The following is a 6,665-nucleotide window of genomic DNA, read 5'->3' on the forward strand; positions in this document are numbered from 1 at the left end:
CCCAAGATGATCTACTTCTTGAAGTGATTGATTTATGTATGAGTCCATACAAATAAGAAAAAATATCTAGCCACCTAAGACGTGTCAAGATGCAATTTCACTGACTTATAATTACCCTTTGTTAGGATGACAACATAAGGATGAATAGAAAAATCCACGATACCTCCTCAAATAAAATAATCAGACACCGAAAACTTTAGTACATGTAAAGAAGATCTAATAAAGCTCTCCCCAACAAACAAATCCATTTCAAGTGCCAAGTAATCAATCAAATAGTGAAAATGATAAAATCTAAATAAATTATGCATAGAGAAAAATATGAAAAAAATGCATGTACAAATCTAATGAGATTTGAATTAACTTTTCAATGCCACAAGAATCAGAAAAATGGAGATATTGGTGAAAAGTTATGAGCTCAAAAGTAGAAAAAAGGGACTTTGACTGAGTGTAGTAGGAATTTAGAGTTGAAACTAATGTTGAAACCACCACCATGGAAAGCGCTCAAAAATATCTTTTTAATGATATCTTGTTTGCCCAATTTTGACACAGTATACAAGTTATAGCAGAAAGAAGAATAGGCTAAATTTAGCTAGTTGACAACCTGCAAACACAACCCTTGCAATTTGATTTCTGAAAAATCTACGCACTTTTTGCAAAATCTGACAAATGCTTAAATAATTTTTGGGGCAAAGTGAAGAGGACCCATAAACGTTTTTCCTAAAAAAAATTTAGAGAAAAAGTTACGATCGAATCTTGTATTTTTTCTATTTTTAGCTTCTTTTTATGTTTTTTTATTTTCTTGCCAAATGTGACAAAGTTTGGCAAATTAAGAGTGACCCATATGAATTTTTATTGCTATGAAGAGAACCCATATTTTTTTCTCTCTCCAAGATGAGCTAATTTTTCTCCTAAAGGTTAAATCTCTCAAAAAATGGACAGGAACTTAATAGATCTTAAGCTCTAATACTATTTTGGAGTAATTTGTTCAACCCCCACAAGCCCATGAATTACTTCCAAGCAAAAAACCTATCATATCTAAAGAGAAGAAGCCATGATGAAAGCTATTCAACCTTGAGAGAGATTGATCCAAATAGGAATTTGATATTTAGATTAACCTGTAATGAGATTGAATAGTTCAAAATGAATGAATGAATAACTCACTTTAATGAAAGCAAGAGAAACCTAATCTAACATTGTGAAACAAAAATTAGCTCAAAGAACTAAAGATTAGCTCAACTAAGTGAAGTTAATATATTATTAGCCTAATCTAATAAAAGATAAAAAGCACATAAGTTTATCTTAAGCGAACAAAGTAATTAAAGAACCTAATTAATTAAATAAGGTTGATAATGTCTTAATTACTCCAACACTACAATATTTAAAAGTAAAAAGCAAATTATAAGTGTCATGTGTGTGAAGTAGGATACCTGCAACTGCAACACAAACACTCAATATATCATTAAAAGTATCATTAGCAAATTGAAATCAAATGAAAGATAAACCATGACAAAGCGACCTATCGCCTCCTAAGAGATGCGAGTGTGGATTTTCTCTCAGATGTAGATGAGCAATCCCAGTGACTTGACTATACCTAGATGGATGATTTAAAATGATATGATGTGCAAGCTAGATGAATGCATGATTAAGCTAGATTGATCCAAGAAGCTAATTATGCTAATGATATGCATGATTATGCTAAATGAAGATGCAATTAAGCTAGACGAGAGATTGATTATTCTATATGATTAAACAATTATACTAGAGGATGATCAAATTAAGCTAAATCTAAGATGTAATTGCCTATAATAACAATGCTTAAATGATATGCCTATAATACCAATGCTTGAGATGGTGATGAGATGGGATCTTCCTATAATAACAATGCTTAAGATGAGAATTAGATGGGATCCTTTGTGCTCCAAAATGGGAGATATTTATAGGATTTCCAAGGCTAGGGGTGAGGTAGCAAGAATCAACGGTCAAGATTGAGTGAAGATATCAAGGGTCAAATTGGAGGAGGTTGGAGAAGAGGTTGGAGGGAGGGACACTTGTCATCTCTGTGGTGACAAGTGTCAAGGAATCTTTCTCATAAGAGGGCAAGTGTCCAAGGGAGGAGACATGTGACATACGTGCCATGTGTCTCAAGGGGAGAATATCCACCCCATAGGAGGTTAGGATGTGCAAGATAGGATAGGGTTAGCTAAACCCAAGATTAGGTGGAATGGTTTAGGTTAGGGGATGGTTAGGTTAGGTGGTTAGAAGTTAGGAGGCATGTGGGAAATTTGAATTTAAAAATTCAAATAATATGAAAAGGCTAATTAACTTTCAACAATTCATAAATTGATTTATTTTAATTAATTAGGGGATTAGAAGAAATGAATTAAATGGGGGAGGATTAATTAATTCAGATTAATTAATCAAAGGGGGCTATTGATATGAATATTCCCTATTTATTTGATTAAAAATCCACTAGTCATCAGTTAATTAAATTAATATTTAATTAATTCACTTTCAAACATTCTCCTATTAATTAAATAAATTATTTAATTTATTTTAATTAATTCATTATACCAAATTCACAAAATCAATTAAATGAATAAATCATATTTATTTCATTTTAATCCCCTTCTCCTCTTTTAAATAAATTAAATAAAACATTTATTTAAATCATTTATACCCCCACTTGCATTTTCCTACAAATGCAACTTGCACCCATTTATTGAAATAAATTAATTTATTTTAAATAAAAATCCTATTTTCCCTCACCCACCAAATCCACTTGCAAGCCTAAACCCCTTCTAGATTCTTCTAACCCCTTCCTAATTAGCCCAATCCATCCCCTACTTGAAGTCACTTCTCAAAGACTTCAAAGTCTTTGAAAAGCATTAAATGCTTTGTGTGTTCAACAATTTAACCTCCAAAGTCTTCCAAAACCACTAATGGCTCTTACATGACCATTTATGGCTCTTACATAACCATTTATGGTTATTTCAACTTGCACTCATGTGTCTCCTCAAGCATTTATTGCTTTGACCATGGTTATCCCTTTTGCCTTTGCACAAGAGTTTATCCATTGGATAAAAACTTTATTCTTTGAATAAAGAATTTATTCATTCAACCTAACCTTGACCTTAACTCCCAAGTTAACTCTCAGGTCATATCAAGCATTTAATGCTCATTCCATCTCCTCTCAGCCTATCTCATATGGACACTTGTCATCCTGGGATTGGGTTGAAAGCCCTCACATGGATTGAATATCATTCAATCCTGACCCTTGTTGAGATTACTCAATCTCAACCATCCATTGCTCCATTTTTCCTATAAATAGAGCCCATTTCTTCATAATCCAGATCCTGAAAACTTGTATGCATCTAAGTTATAGAGAATTTTAGAGAGCATTTAGCATAAATCACTAATATCTTGTCATTTTGGTTTAAAATAAATCATTTTAGCATCATAGCATCTAGTATTAGCTTTTTATTCACATTTAGAATAAATACTTCAATCTCAAACCTCCATAAGCATCCATAGTGCAAAAAGCTGCTGAGAGCTACACTAGTTTGGAACTTGGAGAGGAGAGGAACAAAGGAGAAGGAGCTAAGAGCATGTTAGGAGGCATTTGGAGATGTCTCATCATATTTACCTTCCTAGTTAAATATTCTCTCATGCTTTTGGTATCTCTTTTGATATGCCTGTTTAGAATAATCTTTTGTTGCTAACACTAACATTTTGCTCTTTTTGTGTGTGTTGTCATCGAACAGATTTTCTAACCCTTTTTGCAGAGCATCAATGATCTTCAGACCATTTTTAGGTGTATACAAGAAGCAACAAAATACAACAAATGGATGCGTTTTCTTCACTAGTTTCTTTTGGTAATCAAATACAAAAAATAGACACAATGTTGTGGTAGATATGTTAATAAAACACCTATTTTAGCAATGACTAATAATTCACTTTAAGCCCTTCACAAAGGAGGCTTATATTAAAGAATATGAACATGATAAAAATTTAGGTGAAAATATGAAAAACTTCTATTACAAGAAATTATGAAAAATGAAGACAAATTATATCTTCAAGATGTGTAGCTATATAAGGTACAAAAGTTGTGTGTTGAGAACCCAATGGTTTCTACTAAGTGAGGTGTGTACCTCTAATGTGGCAAGTCACTTTATTGCAAGAAAAAAATGGGTCGTTTGAAAGGATATGTGTTTTGGCACAAAATGTAGTAGAGATTAGCAGCTTTTAACAAAATGTAGTAGAGATTAGCAACTCTTGTTAAAAGTTGTAAATTATGTTGCTTTAACAAATCTAAAATAAGAAAAGAAGAAATGTATACGTCTTTTCCTATTTGTACAGGACCATGAGAAAGTGCTCTTAAGGATTTTGTCGGGGTTTTTTGTAGAAATAGATATGGACATGATTACTTATTTGTGGTAGAGGCTAGGTTTAATAAAATGTATATTACAATGGCTTGCAAAAAGACTATCACAAGCAAGTAGATGAATTATTATTTAATGATGCATGGTAACTAGGCAACCTAAGTCCATTATGTTTGACATGCACACATGGTTTGTTGATAAGTTTTAGTCTACACCATGGAGCATGATTAGCACCAAACTAAACAAAAAAAAAGCCTTTTAACCACAAATAGATGACCAAATAGAGGTTGTCAACACAAGTCTAGTGTAACTCATCTAAGGTGCAACAATAAGTGTCCAAAGACATGTTATGAATCTCTTCTAAATATTCAACATTTCATATAATAGAACACTACATTATTCTACTAACAAGTCATAATTTGAAGCATGTTTGGGATATTTTTCCTTATAATCCACTTGATTTAGTTTTTGATAAGAAAAATGAACAGATGCAAGGATGATGTGAATAAAGCATATAAATTTGTGAAGATGATTAAACAAATCTAACTCAAAGATAAAATAACATTTGAAAAGAACACAACAAATCTATATAGAAAGACATGATCTACATGGTACAAACTCAAAGTGGGAGACAAAGTTTAGGTTTCTTTGGGTGGGGACAGATTCAAGGATAAGAAAATAAAATTATGTCATCAAGAGATAGACCCTTCATATTTTTTGGAGGCCAAAGGTGAAAATACATTCAAACTTAATCTTTTTCCTTTCATGAGGATATGTTTAGTTATAAATTGTGAGTATTTGTAGTTTTATGAGTGATATGCTCAATGGAGATGAAGAGCTAGTACTATTCTCTTTGGAAGATTAGGGTGTAGAAGGAATGAACATTCTTCATGAGGACATGGAACTAGAAAAGTAAACAAAATAAATAAGAAATAGTTTATAAAATAGAGAAGATTGGAATTAAAGGTTAGAAGGTAGGACAAGCCTAGTGGTCCTCTACGAAGAGAGTAGGAGAACTATTTCCTCATTTGATGTTTCATTAAGATTTTGTGGGACCAAAAACCTTCCTAAGCAAGGAGTTGTGATCCAAAAGGATTTGGAAAGCATATGAAACAAGAAAACATGAACAAAGAACATGCTTCAAACATGGAACTAGAAAAGAAAAGAAAAGAAACAAGAAATAGTTTAGAAAATAGAGAAGATTGGAATTAAAGGTTAGAAGGTAGGACAAGCCTAGTGGTCCTCTACGAAGAGAGTTGGAGAACTATTTCCTCATTTGATGTTTCATTAAGATTTTGTGGGACCAAAAGCCTTCCTAAGAAAGGAGTTGTGATCCAAAAGGATTTGGAAAGAATATGAAACAAGAAAGCATGAACAAAGAACATGTTTCAAACATATAGCAAGGCATTTGACAACGTTGCAAATTATACCAGATGCATACAACGTAGATTAGAAAATGACAACACAATTACATTAGAGTATATACCACCTGGGTGCATTAGCATCCACAACATGATGACAATAAAACTTAGAATTTGAACTACAAAAGCATCAATTTAATATTCAATTGTTAGGATTTAGGTGTCATCTACCTCATATATCCTATGCCATTTTACATGTTTCCAACATCCTTGGAAAGTCTCTCTTCACACTTAGGATGTTATTGGAAAATGATTTGTAATGTTTGATCCCACCTATTGTTTGCAATAAATTCAAAAGGAGGGTTACATTGGTAATGGTAAAGGGGACTATAAAGATAAAATATATTAATTAAAGTTCCACCTCCAAGCGAGGCATATAGGAAAAAGTAGAGGATGACCCTTGACTTATGCATAAATGTCTTTTAGCATTCCCCAATTTAGGCACTTAGGGGTCGAGGTCAAATATTTTTGTTTTTTCTTGAGAGACTCTTGGTATTTTGGAAGCTTTTCACGAGGTTTGGGTGTTTGAGAGGAAATATGATGAATATTGAGTTACCTTTGGTGTGGGAATTCATAAATAGTAATTTGTGGATGCTTAGTTGGTTCTTGTTGAGCTTCCTCTTGTTTTGTAAAGCACAAATAGTTTCCCCTTTCATGAAAGTTTATGAATTGAAGCCCTAAGATAGTGGAAAGATGTAAAACATGTTAAAATATGAAAGAACATTTGCAAGAAAAAAATAGAGACTTAGATGCTTGAGATTGTTCACAAGGACACAAGTGTTGCCAAATTGGAGGCAAAGAGGAGAATGAAAGTATGATTGTATTATGATCTTGATTTCAAAGTTAATAAATGTTTGGCCTCTCT

The sequence above is a fragment of the Cryptomeria japonica genome, chromosome 2, assembly GCF_030272615.1.
Source record: "Cryptomeria japonica chromosome 2, Sugi_1.0, whole genome shotgun sequence".
Taxonomy (NCBI): domain Eukaryota; kingdom Viridiplantae; phylum Streptophyta; class Pinopsida; order Cupressales; family Cupressaceae; genus Cryptomeria; species Cryptomeria japonica.